The following is a 23861-nucleotide window of genomic DNA, read 5'->3' on the forward strand; positions in this document are numbered from 1 at the left end:
ACTCTGAATGAGAAGGTGTGTCCTAACTTTTGGTCTGTACTATATATATATATATATATATATATATATATATATATATATATATATATACAGTTAGGACACACCTTCTCATTTTTAGATATAGTAGATATATATTGATGTAATTTACAATAATAACAGTATATGACAATATCATATGTCCTACTGAAATATATATATATATATATATATATATATATATATATATATATATCAGTAGGACATATGATATTGTCATATACTGTTATTATTGTAAATGACATCAATATATATCTACTATCTTATATATGATTCTCATTAAGAGTATTGTTCAGTGCTTGCATTCCTAAGATATGGTGGGAAGGTGATAATGTCTCAAGTATAGACTTTGATAATAAGACCTTATCCTAAGTTGTGCTAGTCCTGTGAATGTTATTGTAACTAACAATAAACTCCAATAAATTTATAGCTGGGAATATGTTCTACTAGGCCCCGAGTTGTCTGAGAAACCATGTTTTAATGGGTATATGTGTCAGAGTAAATCCCTGAACTTCTAATTTAGGGCTACATACTTCATGTGTGGAATGTGAGTTTGAAACCAATTTTGGACAGTTAACCCTTAATGTTAATTATGCTAATTGCTTATGCAATAGCACCCCCTATTGTATGGGTAGTTGTCATTACACAAACCAGAAATGCATTCTGGGTATTATATTGATGTCATTATCATATGTACACGCCCAGTATACCTTTGTTGGGGAATTCCAATTTAGAAGGGTGTATCTAACTATCTAAAAAGATTGTTAAACCAGATGTTAAGGGGACTTGAAAAATACACAAAGAAGAGACCTAGGGACACACCTAGAGCTAGAGAAAAGACTCAGACAAAGACGTCTGCCACTGAAAGAGGTCCACAAGATGGAAGCCATGAAAGCCATGTGAGATCCCAACAAGCCAGACTGATCACACGGTACCGAACCAATGGCTATCCATGACGATGCAATGATGACCCTAAGTGTAGAAATGAAATTCTTACATATACTTGATAAGAGACACTAAAATGGTATATCATTCAATTAAGACTAATTTGGATAATGTGGATGGAATTATACCATTTAGATTAGTGAATAGAATAATTAATTGATGAGTACCACTTTATTGAGGCCGTAACTTTAGGATATTATGAGACTTCATTCTACATGCAGAAGAATCAAGATAATCTATCAAATACTGATCCATCTATAAATTACTGATAAAGCAAGATCATATATCTTTGCTATTTAATTGTCTTAATAGTCTTACTAAATTCATGTATAGAAAATAATCAAAATTGGGAGGAAGTATATCAAAGTTCTTCTATGTTTGTGCCCTTAGATGGATTTGCCCATTCATGGAGTCATGTGATAAGTAGTGGGTTAGAAGGGACGGAGTCTGAATTAGCATTCCATAATGAGATGTCTATGATTAGATATTGCCCATCTTGATATCATGAGGTTTCCTCTGGACAGTGATGTAACCTTTTTCTTATATGATATCCTAACCTAGTAGCTCATGTTGTATTGTAACAAGTTGCTCACTACTCACATGTATTGTTCCTCTATACATAGTTAACGAACTAGCTTATAATGCTTACTAACATATCTAATTGATATTAATTTGCAAATATCATTGTGTTTTTTACTCATTTATGTTTATAATATTGTAACCAATAAATATGCATATTTTGATAATACCTGAGTATTATTTTATATTGCAAAACTACATCTTTAGTGTTAATGTCATCCCGTCTTAAAAATAACTTGTTGATATCTAAGGAAATAGTCTGACTCAGATGTAAATTGTATTGATTGGCTTTGTCTAAAATTCACCAGGTCAATTTAGATATTTTTGGATAATTTTCCAAATTAAAATTTTCATAATTAATATAATTCATAACTCATAATTAAGTTATTACCGCACAACATTACAAAGTGCCTATGTAAAGCTGATATCTGTTGCTATATAATGCACTGTATGGAGGGAATATTGGTCTGTGTATAGTCGGTTTAATTTTGTAGACAGGCCCAGATTTATCTACTATTTCTTATGAAAGTATTATTCTGTGCAAAAGTAATTATTCTCAGGGTCTGGATGTTGGATAAAGTCTCGAGGGTTGAGGAATGCATAAGGTTAGTAGATAGGATCAGAAAATATGAAATTATGGCGATAAATGGTAAAAAAAAATCAGGTTAAAAATGTTTGGGGGCCCTGGATGTTGCGTTAGAGACACTACCAACATTAAATGGAAAATTGGTTGTCTTGTTTTTTTTGTTGTTGTTTTTTTCCCCTCTTCTCTCTCTCTCTCTCTCTCTCTCTCTCTCTCTCTCTCTTGGGGGGGGGGGGGGGGGATGGGTTAACTATATGTTGCTGTTTCTATGTATTTGCAAGCTAGTTGGATGTTCTGTAATTAAACAGTAGTATAAATAAAATAATTGCTTCTCTGCCTTTTGGCTAAGATCAAGTGTAGTATCTGTCCTTATCAGTTTTATCGGTGGACCAGACACCATCGATGTGAGACTGGTGAGGATGGGTGCTGCATGGAGGGGGCAGGTATACCAGGGTATTCCGGGCTGGTTCTGATGAATCAGCTTGATGGCTGCCCCGAATCGACCTGTTTCTCCCTGGGTCTCACCATGAGGCTGAGAGGGTCTAGAGCTGAGGTACTTTAGTGCTTCGGGGAGCGGTGAACCCGAGCTGCCAAAACTCACTGGGTGTACTGGCACCATGAAGTCTTCACCTTGTGGCACTCACCTCTTGATTCCCAGCTTCTGGCTAGGATCAGAGAAATAGCCTTATAGATCCGACCAGATGTCCGGGCAGTATATCTGCACACATTGACTTATTTATTTTTTTGTCACTGTGTCACTTTTTGCGTGTTGTGTGTCCACATGATTGTTAGGATTCGGTAGCCCTTCTGAGTGTCCCTCCTAGCGGTCTAGGGGAAGTGTGAGTGGTTATTAGGTTCTGCACCTCCCTGCAAAAACCCCGGGTGCTCCTGCATGGGCAGGGTACCAACCATTAACGGCTCTGAGGGAAGATACCTTGGCTGATGCCAAGGGGGATGCCAAGACATCTGTGGTCCCTTAGTAGCTTTGGCGAAAAGGTACATCAAACCTGGAGTCCGGAGGCGAAGGGTAAGGTTTGTTGGGGGGGGGGGGGGGGCTCTCTCCTGTCGGAGAAGGGCTTGCGATAGACTGCATCCTTTGTGGAAGTTTTTTTTTAGTATAACACGTTTCCACTTTTTCTTGCACTTTGGGTGATTCGAGAGCACGTTCCTCGGCTCTTAGATAAAAATTAAAATAACATTAAAAAAAAAAACTGTGTGAGAAAAAATAGAGTGATTTTTCCACAACAACCAATCACAGCTCAGGTTCCACTTTACCAGAGCCCATTAGCTGAGCTGTGATTGGTTGCTGTGGGAAAAGCACTCTATTTTTTCTCTCATACAGTTTGATAAATCTGGGCCAAAGTGATAATATTTAGTTTCTTGTTATTTTCTTGTATTGGAAGGGAAAGTTGCAAAAGGTAACTTTTTCTTCTTTAGTAATGTTGTTGTGGGGAATGGGCTCTAGGTCCAAAATTTTCCCTCAGGACCCATTGAACTCTTGTTATACCACTAGTAGGTGGCATAAGTAATAGTCACATGGATGCCAAGACCCATGCTTTACCAGCAGAACATTTCCCAGTTTGCACACTTCCCATGGTGCATCTCCTAGGTAAGTAATGCCCAAAGTAAATACCTGACCATCATTGAACAGTATTCCCCACAGTTCTTTCCTTCTAATGTTCTTCATATCTTTGCATACACACATACTGGCTGATGACTGGCTGATTCAGCTTTATGTGTACTACCCTGTTTTGTATAAAAGGTGGATAGACTTTAACATTAACAATTTTTAGTTTTTGTGTTGGCCCTGATTCCTCATAGATTGAAAATTCTGGTGAGCAGGGCCCGGATGTTTAAATTTTGCATTAGTTTGTTAATTCTGTAATGTCTTATAATGATTTGATTATACGTGTGATATATATGGAGAGAGATTATTTTTAAGACTTCTAATAATATAATGCAGTCACGTCATTTATGGCAGTTTTCCATTTCTAATATTATTAGCCAATTCTCATTCTAACCTCCAGTTCAAAAGGTTAATTTGTAATTAAAACAAATTATTTATTTATTTTTCAAAGATAAAAATACATCATTAGAAAATATGTTTTAGCAAGTAAATAAACGGTAGATGCTTAGAAGGCTTCTTTACTGTGTATTTTCTTTATAACTAATGCCATCCTTACTGAATAAAATATTGTCATATCTTGTGTCTCCAGAAATAACAAGAGAGTATTGGCTGTATGTTACCGTCGGTACCCGTTTCTAAGTGTAATGGGTAACACTACAGCTTGCAGCTTGAGTGTACTATTAAATCCATTGGGGGTAAGAATTTGTCAGAAAAAAGAAAATAACGACCGGTACCGGTGCCTCGTGTATTACCCTAGGTAAGACAGCACAAGGTCCTATGTAGGACCAGATAGAACCATATAGATGGCTGCTCACCTTGTATAGGAAATAGATAAGCCTATCACCCCAGAGATAATGGGGTACTGCACGGGTGGAGTCGCTGCAAAGCCTTCTTGGTTGCAGGAATAGATGCCGCTATCCTGGTATGGATGAGGTTAAATAGAGCAGAAAATAACCCTGAGTGAATGGCGCTGCAGACTCACTAGTAGGCAATGCACATAGACCGGATAGGTGCAAAATGTCCTCAGTAGGACCATTTATTGAAGTGCATGACAAATAAAAATAAAAAAGGTTGCGATGACACGTTTCGGGAGGAACCCTCCCTTAGACAGATCAGATGCTGGTAAGGAGTACATTCAGTCCCATAAATATAGGACAAAAGGGCGCCAAATACAAAAAGGGGGGCATGGCTAATGGTAACCCCCATTGTAATAGTAAGCAGAACACATCCAGAAAACAAAAAATTCAAATATAAACATAACACTGTTCAAAGTAACTATAACAGTTGTACATAGTGAGGTTTACAATATAATATTTCTTAACATTGTGCTTCTAAAATCACAGTCTGACTGTAGTGAACAGCAGGACCGGAAGCGCTTGTATGCGCTGTGAACATAGATCAACAGCGCGTCCCGGCTTCCGGTTGCCATTGGCGGTAAGAACACTTTAAATTTTATAGAATGGTACAGCACGTCCATCAGCAGACACTGTGAAAATAATAATAATAATAATAATATGCAGAGTATCGACCTAAACAAATGGTTAACCATTGTTCTAATGCTTTTACATATAAGTTAACTATGTTTGCAATGATATAAGACATTCAGTTCATCCTATTATTCTTATGTTAATCCAACATGAAACATTTTTTTTTTTTATCATAAGTAAAAAAAAAATCTCTTTCCGATTACAATAAATCCCTGGACCAATGACTCTTCTCCAGAATCTAGTAACCATTACTTGTAATATTATAAGCCCCTTTTTAAACTCTTAATTAGTGAGGTCATCACAATTTCCTCTTAGAGTTCCATATTCTTATTGCTCTTACGGTAAAGATTTTTAACTATTTATCTTTTTTTTTTTAGTGTTCTCCTCTAAGTGAATCCTTAATAATCAGCAATAAATTCTCTAAGGAGGAGATTTATCAAAACCTGTGTAGAGGAAAAGTGGTGCAGTTGCCCATAGCAACCAATCAGATTGCTTCTTTCATTTTTCACAGGTCTCTTTAAAAAGGAAAGAAGAAATCTGATTGGTTGCCATGGGCAACTGCACCACTCTTCCTCTGCACAGTTTTTGATAAATCTCCCCCTAAAAGAATATAGAATATTGATTTAAATGTGGTAACACTACTGACTATGTTTATTGCAAGCCATGCAATATTTACAGTGATATGTATTTATTGTTTTTTGCACTATAATGGTTTATCTCAGTTACCAAACTTACACCGCCGCAATCCTGCTCCTTTTTTGTGTGGCATTGACGGCATTGCTCAGCAACTACGGCTGCCAGAGTGCCTGACAGCGAGGTTACCATGCCTATCGGGAGGCTGGGATTTTGGAACAATAAGGCTTGGGGCACACTGATTTAAATAGACATCTGTTGGCGACATATATCAGTGATTGCTTATTTTAGTTTCCCACTCATGTTAATATTTTGCTGGACCTGACATTTTATTGACCTTTTGTCTGTCTACCTGGTTTATCCCCTTGTCTCTTGATTTTTGTATTGACATTCCATCCTGGGCATTCAACCTCTGGATTGATTTATGACCCTTCTCTGGTACCTGACTCTGTAACTGATGTAGCCTCCTGGCTTTTGACCTAGGCTCTAATTTTGACCACACTATTGACATTTATTCTGTCTCTGTTGTGGCTTATTCTCTTGTGTTACCGACCTGGTAAGTTGACCCTGTTTGTCCCTTAGCTCATTAGGAAATTAATCTGTGTAGGTTTCACTTCTTCAACTTGCACATATAGTTATGTACCCCTATGCCAGGCCCCCGCAGCTGCAACATGGACCCCTGGTAGACAAGACCATCCAATATTGCTAAAGGCTCTAATGAAGACACAGAGATCCCCTTAGAATCTAAGAACTTGGGACAGGATGGCATACCGTCTGCACACTAAAGGCTGGTAGAGCTAGAACTGGAGCAGGTATGTTCATTACACCTTTTTGATAGTTTTCTCTTATTTTCAACTGATTTCACAGTTGACAAATTTACCATGGTTACAGGGTTCAGTGCTGGAACACATGCTGTGAGTGGTGGGAGTGGGAGGAGGTGCTTTTCTTATGTCACTTGAGCTTAAAAGGAAAACACCATTTTATAACTTGACAAACAGCCATCATTTAAGAGACTGGTATCATTTATGTTATCTACCTGGTTGGTTATAGTTCTTAACATGATACAGAGCTTACAGATTGCCTACCACAAACCTCTGTTACCATTAGAAAAAAAAAACTAGTAATGTAAAAATGTGCATAGTATAAAAATTGAAAAGAGTTCACTTTAAATTGTGAGATGTTCTGTTATTTTATCAGAAAGGAAATTATTAAAACAGAAAAAAAAAAAACAATTTAGGTATTCATACTTCAATTAAACAGAAATTCCTGACTAATGAGGACTCACACCTACAGAATCTCTATAATGGCACAGGAGATAGGAGTGGATGGGCCACTATTGAACATTTTGTTCTTGATTTTTTCTTTATGCTTATCAAATCCCTGGGTTTCACTACCTAAAATGACAGTTTCCATGGCAATGTTTAAGATAGTATCAGTTGTAAGACTTTATTTTAAATGAGGGACGCCCAAAATAGCTACAAAGTACAAGAAATAGTTCACATCAAAGATACTAAAATAATCCAAGCACCTAATTACGTTTTCAGAGACATTAGTTCTCTGAAATCCAGGTATAGATTATTGGATAAATACTTTTAGATTCAGAAGATTAAATATTAATGACTCATCATTGCCACAACGTAATACTTCTACTTGTTTAATAAACTTTTAGTGGTATTTTTAAACTAGTTAAGTTATAAACTTTTATACATTACAGTTCATAAAAAATATAGAAAAAAAGCTTAATAAAACTTTACAAACTTAATAAGGATAATAAAACTAATGAAACATGTTATAAAGCAATGTTATTTACTGTACATCTGTACATCTTATGTAGCAGGCCAGCTTCTTTCAGGAGCTGCATAGTGGTAAGATGCACTAGTGGTGGTTGGCATACTCCTCAGGTGAAGTGTTCAGGATTTTACCGGACGCAGATTTCAGGCCATAAATGTTTCCACTAGTCATGACAAGTTCCAAAATATTTCAGGAGGTAGAGACCAATCGGTATGTTGTAGAGGAGACATGGGGAGAAGGGAACAAATATTAAGATAACTCAGTAATCCTGACTTTTGATCTTATATAGAAGAGCTATGAAGAGAAGATTAGGGATGCACTTAGCACTAGGCAATGGTGGCCCACTGAATAGGACAGCATCTTGCAGAGGGACGTATCATAGGCCAGATTTTTTTCTTCATATCCCACTGTAGCAGGATGCAGTGAAAGTGGTACAAATCAAGGAAGGGGTGGGGCAGCTTTTGCATGGAAAGAATGCAGAGCAGGCCACTGGGACAGTCAATTAGATGTCAGCAGACTTGTGACCACCACTAAGCAGTGAACTTATCATGGGCTGCTAATGTCTGATATATAAACTGTATGTACTGCAAAAATTAATGAAACCAATATTCCCCCAGTTGTAGATACCAGTGCTACAAAGGCTCTTCAGTCCGTATAAGAGAATACAGTGCAGTTACATCAAGTGATTCACAGGTGGAATCTTCTCTGATCGGAGCCATTCTCTTTTCCTTTTCTTCTCTATCTTACAGTATAGTAATAGTACCCTGTGTGCTCCCATGCAGTAATAATGCCCCCATTTTTCATACAAAAAATAATGCCATCATATGCCTCCATACAGTAACAATGCCTTATGTGCCCCATACAATAATAATGCCCCAGAGCTCCCAAATGGTGGTAATGTGCCTCTGCACTTCTATGCAGAAACAATGCCCCTGTGGTAACAATTCCTCCTTTGTCCCCATATAGTAATATTGCCTCCTACTCCTCCATTCAGAAATAATGCCATTTGTCCCCCAAATGGCAATAATGCCCCCTGTACATTTATTCAAAAATAATGCCAGAAATAGAAATAATGCCCTCTGCGCCCCATATAATAATAGTGTCACCTACACCTTATATAGTAATGACCATGTACCCCAAAACAGTTATTTAACTTGTTAAGGACAAAGGGCGTACCTGTACGTCCTGGGTCCTTTCCCTTTCTATGACATGGGGCCACGGTGTGGCCCCGCGTCATAGCGGGTTGGGCCCGGCCTCCAGGCCTCTAGAGGCCGGGACCCGTGGCTAAAAGCATGCGGCAATGATCACGGTGCCGCACATTATTAACCCTTTAGATGTGGCGTTCAAAGTTGATTGCCACATCTAAAGTGAAACTAAACTACCCCCAGCTAGCTCAGGGGGCTGTTTAGAACCGCCACAGTGAAATCATGGCATCCCCAACAGTTGTAAGACACGAGGAGGGTCCCCATACCTTCCTTCTTATGTTCGATCACCGAATTACTGCTCAGTGTCTGAGGTCCAGGCATGAGCAGTCAAGCGGCAGAATCATTGATCAATGGTTTCCTATGAGAAACCATTGATCAATGTAAAAGATCAGTGTGTGCAGTGTTATAGCCCCCTATGGGGGCTATAACATTGGAAAAAAAAGGTGGAAAAAAAGTTAATAAAGATCAATGAACCCCTTCCCTAATGAAAGTTTTAATCACCCCCTTTTCCCATTTAAAAAAAAACAAAACAGTGTAAATAAAAATAAACATATGTGGTATCACGATGTGCAGAAATGTCCGAATTATAAAAATATATCATTAATTAAACTGAACGGTCAATGGAGTACACAGAAAAAAATTCCAAACTCCAAAATAGCATATTTTTGGATACTTTTTTTAATCATGAAAAAATGAATAAAAGGCGATTGAAATATCAGATTAATAAAAAAAATCTATACAAAAACCCGTAAATACTTCAGATCATGGCGCAAAACATGAGCCCTCATACAAAGCCCTCATTGTCAAAAGATGATAAATTTTAAACATATACATTTTCCTGCATGTAGTTATGCACCACAACCACAAAATCAAACCTAAATAAGTAGGGTATCATTCTTACCGTATGGACCTACAGAATAATGATAAGGTGCAATTTTTACCGAAAAATATACTGCATAGAAACGGAAGCCCCCCAAAATTACAAAATTGAGTTTTTTATTAAATTTTGTCCCACAATTATTTATTTTTCCATTTTTGTCGTAGTCAGGGCCGGCGTTAGGGGGGGCAACCCAGGCAATTGCCTAGGGCCCCCATCCCCCAGGGGGCACCCCTGCCGGCTGCTCAGTAGGGGGGGGCAACTGTTTTAAAGTGTCCGCAGCGCCGGCTGCTTGTTAAAGATAAGCAACCCGGCCGCGGTCACTTTAAAACGGCGGGTTTGCGGGCTGTGTGAATAATATGACGCATGACATGTCTTGCCGAGTCCTCTATGCGGCGTCAGGGACGGCACTCCTCCTTTCCTGCAGCACCGGTGTAGTGAAAAAAATTGTGTCGTGAAGCGTTCTGTGTCCGGCTGCAGGAAATGAGGAGTGACTTCCCTGACGCAGCACAGAGGACCCGGTAGGAGACGTCACTCATCATATTATACCCACAGCCCACAAGACCCGTCACATTACTTGAGCCTGCGGAGCGCGGCCAGGTAAAGAATTGTGAAAAATAGAAAAAGTAGTTGGGGGGGGGAGAGGGGAACTATACTGCCAACCTAATGTGGGGGAACATACTGCCAACCTAATGGGGGGGGGGGCTGCAACCTAATGTGGGGGAACATACTGCCAACCTAATGGGTGGGGGACTGCAACCTAATGTGGGGGGAACATACTGCCAACCTAATGGGGAACAACTATACTGCCAGCCTAATGTGGGGGAACATACTGCACCTAATGTGGGGAAACTATACTACCTACCTAATGGGGGGGGGAACATACTGCCAACCTAATGGGGGGGGGGAACTGCAACCTAATGTGGGGGAACATACTGCCTACCTAATAGGGGGGACTACAACCTAATGTGGGGGAACATACTGCCTACCTAATGTGGAGGAACATACAGCACCTAATGTGGGGAAACTATACTGCCTACCTAATGTGGGGGAACATACTGCACCTAATGTGGGGAAACTATACTGCCTACCTAATGGGGGGGAACATACTGCCAACCTAATGTGGGGGAACTATACTGCCAACCTAATGTGGGGGGAACTATATTGCCAACCTAATGTGGGGGAACTATACTGCCAACCTAATGTGGGGGAACTATACTGCCATCCTAATGTGGCGGAACTATACTGCCTATCTAATGTGGGGGGGGGCTATACTGCAAACCTAATATGGGGGAACATACTGCCAACCTAATTAGGGGGAACTGCAACCTAATGTGGGGGAACTATACTGCCAACCTAATGTGGGGGATATATACTGCCAACTTAATGTGGGGGAACTATACTGTCTACCTAATGTGGGGGAACTATACTGCCTATCTAATGTGGGGGGGGGGCTATACTGCCAACCTAATGTGGGGGAACTATACTGCCAACCTAATGTGGGGGAAGTATACTGTCTACCTAATGTGGGGGAACTACAACCTAATGTGGGGGAATTACAACCTAATGTGGGGGAACTATACTGCCACCCTAATATGGGGGAACTGCAACCTAATGTGGGGGGGGGGCTATACTGCCATCCTAATGTGGGGGGAACTATACTGCCAACCTAATGTGGGGGAACTATACTGCAAACCTAATATGGGGGAACATACTGCCAACCTAATTAGGGGGAACTGCAAACTAATGTGGGGGAACTATACTGCCAATCTAATGTGGGGGATATATACTGCCAACTTAATGTGGGGGAACTATACTGTCTACCTAATGTGGGGGAACTATACTGTCTACCTAATGTGGGGGAACATACTGCCAACTTAATTTGGGGGAACTATACTGCCAACCTAATGTGGGGGAACTATACTGCCAACCTAATGTGGGGGGACTATACTGTCTACCTAATGTGGGGGAACTACAACCTAATGTGGGGGGGAACTATACTGCCAACCTAATGTGGGGGAACTATACTGCCAATCTAATGTGGGGGAACTATACTGCCAACCTAATGTGGGGGAACTATACTGCCTATCTAATGTGGGGGAACTATACTGGCAACCTAATGTGGGGGAACTATACAAAAATATAAAATTGTACTATTCTGATCCCTATAACTCTTTTATTTTTCTGTATATGGGGATGTATGAGGTCATTTTTTGCGCTGTGATTTGTAGTTTTTATCAGTACCATTTTGGTTTTGATGGGACTTTTCAATTGCTTTTTTAGATATTTTTTATGGTATTTGAAGTGACCAAAAATGTGCAAATCTGGTTAGTGCACTATTACGACTTTTGGGGCCCCTCTTTTGATTTTGCCTAGGGCCACGCTAAGCCTAAAACCGGCCCTGGTCGTAGTTATAATTTTTTAAATGTAAGGAGGAAAAAATGAAAGTGCAAAAACAGAAAGGGGTTAAAGATAATGTCCCTTGTGCCTCAAGTGGTAATACTACTTCCTGTGCCCCCAAATAGCCATTGTACCCCACTGTGGCCAAACAGCAAAAAGTAAAACAAAAATAATACTTTCCAAGTCCTGGTTCCAATGATGAATGAAGTACCTCTTCTCTCTTCAGGCCTGAAGCCTTTGAGCTACAGGGATGGAATCCCCAGGCAGACACAATGAAGCCATATCATATCATTGTGCCAGCCATAGTGGGAATCGTGTCCTGGCAGCTCATAGGCTTCAGGCCTTAAGTGCTTGCCGCCTGTCTTTAACTGAATGGTGGAGCAGGGAGCTCTCAGCTCCTGCTCTGCCATTGTACTTCCCTGCATCTACATCTGGCGTACCAGGCTAAAAATCTGGCATCCTGGATACTAGGTGCTATTGGCATCCCTGTAGAAGTATGTGTAAAGCCCATTTAATTTTATTTGATTTATTTTTCATCTTCATTTTATGTATACTTGTTTTATCTTCAGTCATTGTCATTATGTGTGTGTCAGAGACTTAGGTATCTTGAGATTTGCCACATAATGTGACTATATTATATTATTTTATCTATATTATCTCTCATTAACATAAAAGGTGTAAAATAGGGGGCAGAGAGGCAGGCAGAATGAGCAGATGTGCTTCACCTCAGCTCTGCAGGGACCCAAACTATTTCTGGCATTTGGACAACTTTATACCCCTTACCCGTGGCCAGACATTGAACCCACAGACAGAGGAGTGTTCCGGTACCATTCCGGGCCCGCTGCGCCCAGGTATTGTCATGTTAGAGCCGGGGAAAGCGCTCCACATCTGAAGGAGCAGGAGCGCCATCTTCCCTGCTCCCTGAGGCGCTGCTTTGCTGCGCTCACGGTCTGCGGCAGCTGAACAGAGGATGCCGCACATACCATCACTCTGCAACAGGGGAACACGCTGCCTCCGGAGACCCGATGCTGAGTGGAAGTGGAAGCTAGGTGAATAGTGTAGGCAAGAGGGAACTATTGACACTTTTATGAAACGCTCTGGTTACTCTGACTCCAGAAAATCTTTCGAAATAGCTATCTCACAAGAAAAGACGTCAACTCCTAAACTTTGCAGAGATACGACAACTGATCGTGAAAGCGATACTGACGAATTAGTCCTTAACAACACATAACCACTGTCCCGCACCTTTATAGACAGACTACTAAAAAATGCTCTGGAGCTGGTATCTAGGGACCTACAAGAATTTAAATCAGACGTCAGACATATCGACAATAGAGTTGAATAACTGGAATCTACACAATCACATGTGATAGCCTATACTGTGGCTTCTTCTACAGGTCTAGCCTCCTGCCAAACCTACCTCAATAAGGATATTATTAGAAGTAGAGCAGGAAAAAAGCCTCAGGTATGGCGCTGCAGACTCTTGTAGACAGATGAGGCGGATGCCAAAGGTAATAGGAAAGTCCTCAGCAGGACATTTTATTAAAAAAACAATAAAATGGACAAGATTACGCGTTTCGGGAGGATCCCTCCCTTCCTCAGCTCTTCCCTTTTGGTATCTCCTTTGCGGTGTAGGGTACAAAATTCAACATCAGAGTACGGCAGGACTTGACGCCGGCGTTAGAAGCACTTATACAGAGCGACATGGAGGTTTCTGATTGGTCTGCAGTTACAGACCTTACAGACCTCCCTACTTTCACCCTGCCCACTCCATGGGAATGTGTAGGACCCAAAAATCACAAAAGAAAATGAAAGCTCCTAAGATGATTCCCAAACGCATTGACATGGACTCGGTGTGAGTCGTAGACTTTCCCATGGGCCCCCTGTCTTTTTTTTTCTTTTGCTTTGCTTATTCCCACAGGTGACCCGACCGAGGTGGGTTAGCCGCCTGCTCCTGGACGCTCTCGAACACCTGTAGTGAAGAGTGGAGAATTGGATGATCACGTGCTACCTACTCAATGGGGCACAACCCGTGGCCTTCAGACACACTGCTGTGATGTATTTTCTGTTCACAATGCCAATTCCTTCCATTCTTTAGTAGTAATGTTAATTTACCTCTGGTGAGACTGAATGTGTATTGGATGTACTTATGTTATTCTTACAGCTAGTTAGACTTAGTTTGAGGTACTTTTCTAGGTCTCCACCACATAGTCTACATCCCTTACAGGCTTCAGCTTTATGCCTCCTGTTGCTGTCATCCCTTATATTTTAGATGTGAAGGTCTGGGCTAAGCATATAGCAACTAGACTTAGTAAACGTTTGCTGACATTGCTGAATCCAGACCAGACTGGCTTGGTGAAGGGGAGAGAGGGGAGGCATAATACCCTTAGAGTCCTCCATGCCATCCAGAATGCTCACGATTCTCATACACTAATGATCCTTCTTGGCACTGATGCCGAGAAGGCATTTGATGGAGTGGCATGGGATTTCAAATTAAACTTTCCTCCACAATTTATAAGTGAAATCTTCTCCCTATATTCCTCGCCCTATGCCCGCGTCAAAATTAATGACATGCTATTGCCCCTTTTTTTTTAATAAAAAATGGGATGAGACAGGGCTGCCCACTTTCGTTGTCTCTGTTCATCCTGACGGTGGAGATGCTTCTTCAGGGCTTCAATCAGAACCCGGATATCTCAGGCCTTAAAATTGGCTCACATGTACACTTAGTGTCGGCATTTGCAGACAATGTTTCGTTACTACTCACGGACCCTTGCAAGTCTGCACCTGGGGTGCTCTGGCTCCTGTCAGCCTTTGGGGAGGCATCAAACTTTAAAGGTGAACTACTCTAAGTCTGAAATCCTTAATATCTCCTTACCTGCTCATGCAGTTTAAGAAATTAATTCCCTTGCCCCATTTCTGTGGCCTTCTGTTTCTATGAAGTATCTCTGTATCAGATTGCCAAGTAAACTGTCCATGTTGTTTGAATGTAACTTCGAACCCCTTTTGCGAAAGCTAACGGATACACTGCGCTCCTATGACTTGCCATTCTTATTTTGAATGGGACGTAAAAATCTTTTACAAACTTATGTCCTCCCCATGTTTCTCTACACAATGTCCACACTCCCTATACACCTCCCTAAATCCTATCTCCAGAAGATTAAGCGTCTCTTTTCTGATTTTCTATGGAAGAAAGGGAAGCCACGTCTGACCAATTCTGTTCTGACTCGTAGGAAGCAGCATGTTGCCCTGGGTCTACCAGATGTAAATGCTTATAAAGCAACTCACTTGAGAGATGGGTGGAATTGGCGACTGGCAGGGGCCTCCTTCGGGACCCAGACCTGGAAATTAGACAATTGGCTGCCCATAACCTCCGCTTACTATGGCTCCCTCGGAAGAAGGAAATCTCCGCATTCTGAAACCCACTACTCAAAGGCACCTTATTAGTTAAATGTGGTATCACAAATGCCGACTCTGACCCGAGGGAGGCTCCCCCTATAGCTTCAGCCTCGCTAATTCCTCAAGCACTATACTCTTTAGGGGACCTCACTAACCCCTTTTGGTCCTCGGTGTCCTCTACCACTCTGGCTGATTTTCTACCGGACAACACCACACCTGGTTCTGAGGTACTCCAGTCTCTGATGTGTTCTCAACCCTTCGCTCCCCTCCATGCCCATGCAGCTAGACAGACATGCATATCATTTTTGAAAGCATTCTCCATTGCCAAGTCCCTTTCGTGGATAGATGAACTCTACATCCATGGTAACCAGGGCAAGCTGAAACTATCGCTATTTTATAATCACCTTGTTCAGAATAGCAATACTTCACACCCCTTATACCTTCACTTTTGGGAACGGGAACTAGGCATTAACCTGACTGATGACCTGTGCCGTTCTGTGCTCCGGTGTTCTCATGGCTTCTCTCGCTGTATTAAACTACAAGAAAATCACTTCAAACTGCTCACTAGGTGGTATAAAACTCCAGAAGCCTTATTTAGGTTTGGGCTATCCCACAACAAGATGTGTTGGAGATTTGATGATGCCATGGGTACATTTGAGCACATATGGTGGTCGTATCCTATTATTCATGCCTTCTGGAAGGAAGTTGAGGACACAATTAATTTAATATGCAAGAGCTCTATTTCCCTCAACATGGCCTCTGTAGCCCTGGCCCTTCCTACCTCCTTGTCCAGACCATCCGTTAACTCCTTACCTACACATATGCTGGTGGCTGTTAAGTTATTAATACCACTGATGTGGCAACAGACTGCCCCACTATCTAAGCCCCAGTTGATTGAAATGATAAACCAGATATGCTGTATGGAAGAAATAACTAGTTGGCATTCCCACACACATGACAAATTCGAAGCTGTATGGAAGCCCTGGCTTTCTCATAAACTCCAAACCTCCACTCAATCCGGTAGTATCCCTTGACTGTTACTCGTAGCTTCCTATCCTAAAAATGGCATGAGTAGCCTTTGAATCCTCCCCCCCTTCCCGTTAATGTCTACAAGCTATAGTTAGAACCCAGCCCAGCTGGGCACTACACTACATAGCAAACCATGATCCTTAACAAGTACCTTGGTTTTCCTTTCTATTATTTATGCTTTAGGTTTATCACATTATCACATATGTCTCCTCAGCTATCTGTACACTTACCTTATCGCCTGTAAGCATGTAACCATGAGTATAATTTGAATGGTACTGACCCACAGAATAAAGAAAACATGTCACTTTTACCTTAAAGGGATACTCCACTGGAAAACATTTTTTTTTATCAACTGGTGCCGGAAAGTTAAGCAGATTTGTAAATTACTTCTATTAAAAAATCTTAATCCTTCCAGTACTTATCAGTTGTTGTATGATCCACAGAAAGTTATTTTCTTTTTGAATTTCCTTTCTGTCTGACCACAGTGCTATCTGCTGACACCTCTGTTCATTTTAGGAACTGTCCAGAGCATGAGAGGTTTGCTATGGGGATTTGCTTCTACTCTGGACAGTTCCCATAATGGACAGAGGTGTCAGCAGAGAGCACTGTGGTCAGACAGAAAGGAAATGCAAAAAGAAAATAACTTCCTGTGGAGCATACAACAGCTGAGAAGTACTGGAAGGATTAAGATGTTTTAATAGAATTAATTTACAAATCTGTTCAACTTTCTGGCACCAGTTCATTTAAAAAAAATAAAAAAAATAAAGTTCTGCAGTGGAGCACCCCTTTAAAGTGTACAGTGTGAAAACGAAACCCGCTAAAATTTACTAAATTGTGTTTTTCTTTTCAATTACCTCACATATATATATATATATATATATATATATATATATATTTTATTTTCTATACATTTTATGGTTAAAAGATGTCATTACAAAGTAAAATTAGTAGTACACAAAAAAATTATTGTAATTGTATTTGTGGATGGAAAGATAAAAAAGTTATGGCTTTTAGAAGGCGAAGAGGAAAAAATGAAAATGCAAAAATAAAATTGGCTGTGTCCTTAAGGGGTTAACAAAATAAGTTTAAGATAGTGTGCATCCATAAATGTTATACATAATTATGTGACATGTTAGTTATATCATTATACACGCTAAGGTCTTAAAAAATGTGTAATTCCTAGTAATTTGATATAAATATATTAATAAATAATCTATTATGCATACAATATGCTAAGTGTTGCTCTCTCAGCAAGTACTTGACAAAAATTAAAATATCTGTTGATGTGGAAAATGTTTTCAGATGTTGGACACATACTGAGATGCTAAAAGTATATTAAGATCATGTCGCAGTGAGACACAATGCAGCTGTCAGTTTAACGAAAGCATCTGAATGAAAGAGTAGGACAATATTCTAATCAGATAAATAATTAAAAAACATTCTAATTATTAGAATGAATGTATTTGTCATATGAGCCAGATGACAGAAAATCTTGAGTCTATCACTGGGGTCTACATAACAAAAAAGACTGCCAAAAGATATGAAATTGAGATGTAACATATTACTGCAAATACTAAAACAAGCAATCTGTGAAAATGCAATTATGTATTTTTTAATTACAATTGTTATTCATAATATAAAACTGATTGTAAGATAATTTGTAATTTATTCTCAATAACTCTGTTTCTTAAGAAACATAAACATTTACACTGTTTACACGTTTAGCTTTTTCATCTTATTTGAGTTCAGTGCCGGGAAATTTTCAGCGCCCCAATGGACAATAAATGTAGCGTTCTCATGATTGGCAGCGATCCCACAATCGGACCCCTACCGATCTGCTTGTTATCTGCTTGAGAACTTCATTTAATGCAAAAACCCTTTTAAGTTCTCATATAATCCTAAAAAAAAAGCTGAAATATGCTAAAGGTAGGAAAGACCTGTATTTCAAGGTTTTGTGCCCTATCTCACAATTACTACACTGAAACTCAATAAAAGGAATACTACCACGTATTTTGACTGCAATACAATGTTGATCCATAAGCAGCTTAGGGCTTGTTTACGTCTGCATTTGGAGATTCGCTCGCAGAATCTGTTTAAAGGGGTACTCCCGTGGAAAACTTTTTTTTTTTTTTTAAATCAACTGGTGCCAGAAAGTTAAACAGATTTGTAAATCAGATGTGTGGAAGTTGTGTAGCTCACTCGGGGGTAGATTGCACCTGAGGTTAAAGGTGTTACCTTTACCCAAAAGGCCTATAGTAGAATATAGGGAGATATATATATATATATATATATATATATATATATATATATAAATTAAATTTGTATAGAACCAGTCCTCAAGGTACAATTAATAGAAATTAAGATATAGATGAGAGTAGGTCCAGTAATTTAATAAATGGTGTATATTGTAAAAGTGGATACAAAAATTGTGAATAATATATGTATGATAAAGGATGGCCTAAAAACCTCAGCAGGGCCCTTGCATGGGGTATAGGGGTCCAAAAATTGGATAAAAAAATAGATAAAAAATCAAGGCAATATGCTGTTTATTGGGGCAATAGATAGTCTCTTAATGTAGATGGTAGAGATTATATTTTCACCAGAAATAGTTCATTCAATCAATTGTGCATACAGTTCATAAGTGGTACGGTGGAAGATAGCGCTTATTGATAGAGATGTCACAGTTCAGTTATAGTTTTCAGCGCTGAGGTTATATACGTGGAGGTACAATGTATTGGGATGTGCCTGATCGGCTCCTTGTAACAAGGTTCGGTGCACAGCACCACTCACCCACTCACCCACTCCTGGAGGGGACAAAACAGGTTGGCGTGGCTGGGCAGTCGGCACAAGGGGATACCTGTCTGGCGGCTGGCTAGTTGGGTCCTGGGCTGGCACGGCTGGCGTCCGGCCTTTTGGGGTAGATGTCAAGGGTTCTAGTTTGCCGCTGGTCGCTCCGGAGTTGGTTGCGGGAATGATGTGCTGTGTTGGCGTCCACGTGTCTGAACAGGGCGCTGACTGCGCGCGTGATGCGGTGGTCACTAAACCGGGGGCATCCAGCAGTTGCAAATGTGGGTATGACCATACAGTTCTGAATGCCGATATACAGCAGATTATAGAGGCTATACGCGTTTCAAGGCCACGGGCCTTTTCTTCAGTAGCAGTAAGAATATACTGATAGGAGGATATGGATATATTTATAGTATGTATACTGTGATGTCATTATCCTTTAAAGTGAGTTTGAAAACCTGGGAATCAGGTGGTAATTGTAAGGAATGGTTACTGGACCATAACATAAGGATTGGATGGAAAGGAAGAAGGGATGTAGACATGGGGAAAAGTACAATTATATATCGCATATATGGAGTCTTGGAAGTAGTTATATAAAAGAAATGATGGATACAGAATAGCATGGTATTATTATATGTATCTATCTATATATGTATATGATATATGTATATGTCTACATATATGTATGTATCAAAATGCGGTGACAGTGAAGTGTGTGTGTGTATGTAGTGTATATCAGGTTATGAACACTTGTAAAATATCCAAATGGTCAGATATTAAGAATGGTGGTGGGTGGTAGTATGATATAAAAATAAAATGAAATGAAGAAATAAATAAATAAAAATAAAAATGATGAAAAAATAATAATGGTAAAAATAAAAATAAAAATGCTGGAAATAGAAATAGAAATGAAATAAAAATAAATATAAATATGAAAATAAAAATAGATATGAAAATAATAACAATGATATTAAAAATATCATTAATATTAGTGAAAATAATGAAAATAATAAAAATAAAAAGAAGAAGAATAAAAATAGTAAAATAATTGGATGATAAAAATAAAATAGAAATAAAAAAGATAAATAAATAAAAAATAAAAATGAAAATAAAATAGAATAAAAATAAAAATAAAAGACCCCTATACCCCATGCAAGGGCCCTGCTGAGGTTTTCAGGCCGTCCTGTATCATACATATATTATTCACAATTTTTGTATCCACTATTATAATAAACACCATTTATTAAATTACTGGACCTACTCTCATCTATATCTTCATTTCTATTAATTGTACCTTGAGGACTGGTTCTATATGAATGTCATTTATATATATCTCTATAGATTTGTAAATCACTTCTATTAAAAAAATCTTAATCCTTTCAGTACTTTTTAGGGGCTGTATACTAAAGAGAAATCCCCCCAAAAAAATGCATTTCCTCTTATGTCATGACCACAGTGCTCTCTGCTGACCTCTGCTGTCCATTTTAGGAACTGTCCAGAGCAGGAGAAAATCCCCATAGCAAAGATATGCTGCTCTGGACAGTTCCTAAAATGGACAGCAGAGGTCAGCAGAGAGCACTGTGGTCATGACATCAGGCCTGCCCCGCCCCCTCAATATATCTCTATGGGAGAGCTGATAAGCTATCTCCAGCTCTCCTATAGAAATATATGGAGGGGGCATGGTGGCCCACAGCAGGAGATCATGGGGGTCCCAGCGGTGAGACCCCCACAATCTAAAACTTATCCCCTATCCTATCCTTAGTATGACATCTCCTTTAATATAAAATCAATGCACTGAAATACCCCTTTAACAACAGCATGAATGGTAAAAATGTACATGAAGAATTTCTTGTATTGATTAAATCGATTAACTTGGACAGGATTGTTACAATTGCATTTTCATATACATTGTCCCCTCATCATTGTATATAAACACTAAATCTATAAATGAATAACAGTAAATAGAAGATAGACTTTCTCCCAAATCTTTGTTATCCTGCTAAATTTTCCACATGTTCCTAAGAGATACAATCTAGAAGAAATACACACACACACACACACAAAAAGTACATTGTTATGGATTAACTCCTTAACAACCCATGGCATTTATTTATGCCATGGGACCATTAAGGGTGTATGGAGATGGCTCAGGACTCCGCCCACTCCATACCTGGTGGCATCCAGCTAACAGCTAACATGGAATGATCACTATTGCTGGAAATTAACCATATAGATGCTTCTGTCAGCATATAAACTGCCATCTTATGCGTCATTGGTGAGTAACTGATTCAGATCGAGTCCCTGATATGCAAATGAAGGGGTCGGAAGCTTGATGCCTTTGTTAGAGCCTGCAATAGGCAGCAGCCTATCAATAGAGTGCATACCTCATGCATCAATGCAGTACAAATGTTACCTGACATTATTGTCTTTATTTGTAGTCTCTATCACAAAAATTCTATTCTGTTAAACTATGCATGTACCAGACATGTTTGTTTAAAGAGGGATTTCCAGTTCATGAAATAGTGGCATATCACATTACTTAATGGATGGTGGATTAACCCGTAGAATCCCATTGATCGTGACAATGAAAGGGTAGCAATGTTAATGCAATGCCTCCAATGTACAATGATGCCCTAAAGCCACCCAGCAGAGAATCGCAGCTCAGCTTTATTCAAATGAATGGGGATGGCTGCAGTTCCCTGCACAGTCTAGTGGCCAGGAGCCCATCTGTTTAAGATAAAATAGTGAAGATGCGGCAACCCTGAATCAGCACTTTAGACCCTTTACTCAGGATGAGTGGGTTCCCAGGTGTCAGACCCCACTGATCATAAAGTACATATCTTAGCAATATTTCATTACTTTATGAGTTGGGGATATCCATTTAATAAACAATCTAACCTTTTAGCCAAAGTTCTGATGCTATTAATTTTGATCCAAAATGTCGATAAGCGATGGGAATCTAACTCCAAGCACAATATATAACATTTGCATCTGTACAGATGATGGCAATTTTGCCTGGACGTAGGTGAAAGGACTTATAAATTCCCTGTATGAAGTACAAGAATGACAAGATTTTAATTAAAAATGATTGCAGGCTGTAAACTATTTGACATTCTAAACTGTGACAGATAGGGGATCTGAAAAATGAAAATGTGCTTTTCTTTACACAGCAGGCCAAATGTCAAGCTAAAGTTTAACTAACTTTGTGAGAACTCATTAATAAGTATATAATATAAGTACTATATTCATTAATTATAAAATGTTACAATGGCAGGTTTTATGCTTTTTTTTTTAATCGGTGTAGATTTACTACCTATAACAAAGCATGCTTTTCAGCCAAGATAGTGAGCAGCAAAAAGGGAAAGTAGAAAATGTTCCACAAAAGCATGCTCCAAATTGACAAGTTATCCACACATTTTAGCCACCTTTAAAAAAAAAATTTTCTGAAAGTTTTTTGGCTTAGAAAAAGCCTCAGAACTCTTTTTGTGATTTGCAAGTTTTTTTGCACCATTTTTGTTGATGTTTTTCCAAAATAGTAAACTGGGGAATAAAACTTCATCCTGTGCAGCCAGGTTTCTAAAAGATTGGTTACCAAGCAAAAGACTGGAACTGTACATTCCTGAGGGGAATTAATGAATCATTGTGTTTTATCAGATTTTGGTCGTAAATAGTAAAACATATTGATGGACATATATCAACAGGTTTAGTCAGGTTTTCTTTACTATAATTGTCGCAAAATTGTCGCAACTGCGACTAGGTGTGTTTTCTTGCGACAATTTGCATGAAGTACAAGAAAAGCAAGAAAATTCAAACTAACGTAGTAAATTTTTCAAAATGGATTTGCTTTAGTCGGGTATTTATCAACTGCGACAGTCGTAACTGCACAAAAAAAAGTAGCAACAAGGTTAAAAATTGACTAAATTTACTCCAGCTCAAACATGGAGCAGAAAAAGCTACTACCAAAGTAAAAAAGGAAACATTGCTTACGTGAAAGAAAATTATCACCAGGCTTAAACCAGTTGATAGATAAGTCACACATAAGCAAAAAAAAAAAAAAGTAAGGAAAATATTACTAAAAAAAAGAATACATAATCAAACATTAATAAATGTCAGTCATTGTGTGCTAACCAAAATTGTGTGACATTTTGATGGTTTAATGCCGTCCTCACCACTTTAAGAAGAGCAGACAGGGCTTAATGTAAAAGGGAAGTTGGCACCACACTTCAAAAGATTATCTACAGCTCACGCCAGTGATTGTTATGGACTATAGCTGGAATCAAGAGCTAGCATTTAGTAATAACAAGCATGTCAAACACTGGATTTAGTAAGTTTCTCCTCCAATGTTCAAAGCCAGTGGTGTCTCCTTAAGTGATTACAGAACTGCACAGGGTGCATACCATTTCCCCCAGGCCTCTGTGATAGTATTGCAGTACCTTTCTTGCCCCATTATATATATATATATATATATATATATTAACTCATAGAG

The 23861-nt window shown here is 39.2% G+C and overlaps 1 protein-coding gene and 1 non-coding gene across 5 annotated transcripts in view; one reads left to right on the plus strand and one right to left on the minus strand.

Annotated features, from left to right (window-relative positions):
• The window catches only part of SGCZ (sarcoglycan zeta), a 1079134-nt gene that overhangs the window by 229615 nt on the left and 825658 nt on the right, over positions 1–23861 (minus strand). The gene's annotated exons all lie outside the window — the stretch shown is intronic.
• On the plus strand, positions 2468–2652 carry LOC130343740 (U2 spliceosomal RNA). Its single transcript, XR_008882994.1, has one exon. It is a non-coding gene; the product is annotated as a U2 spliceosomal RNA (small nuclear RNA).

The sequence above is a fragment of the Hyla sarda genome, chromosome 1, assembly GCF_029499605.1.
Source record: "Hyla sarda isolate aHylSar1 chromosome 1, aHylSar1.hap1, whole genome shotgun sequence".
NCBI lineage: Eukaryota > Metazoa > Chordata > Amphibia > Anura > Hylidae > Hyla > Hyla sarda.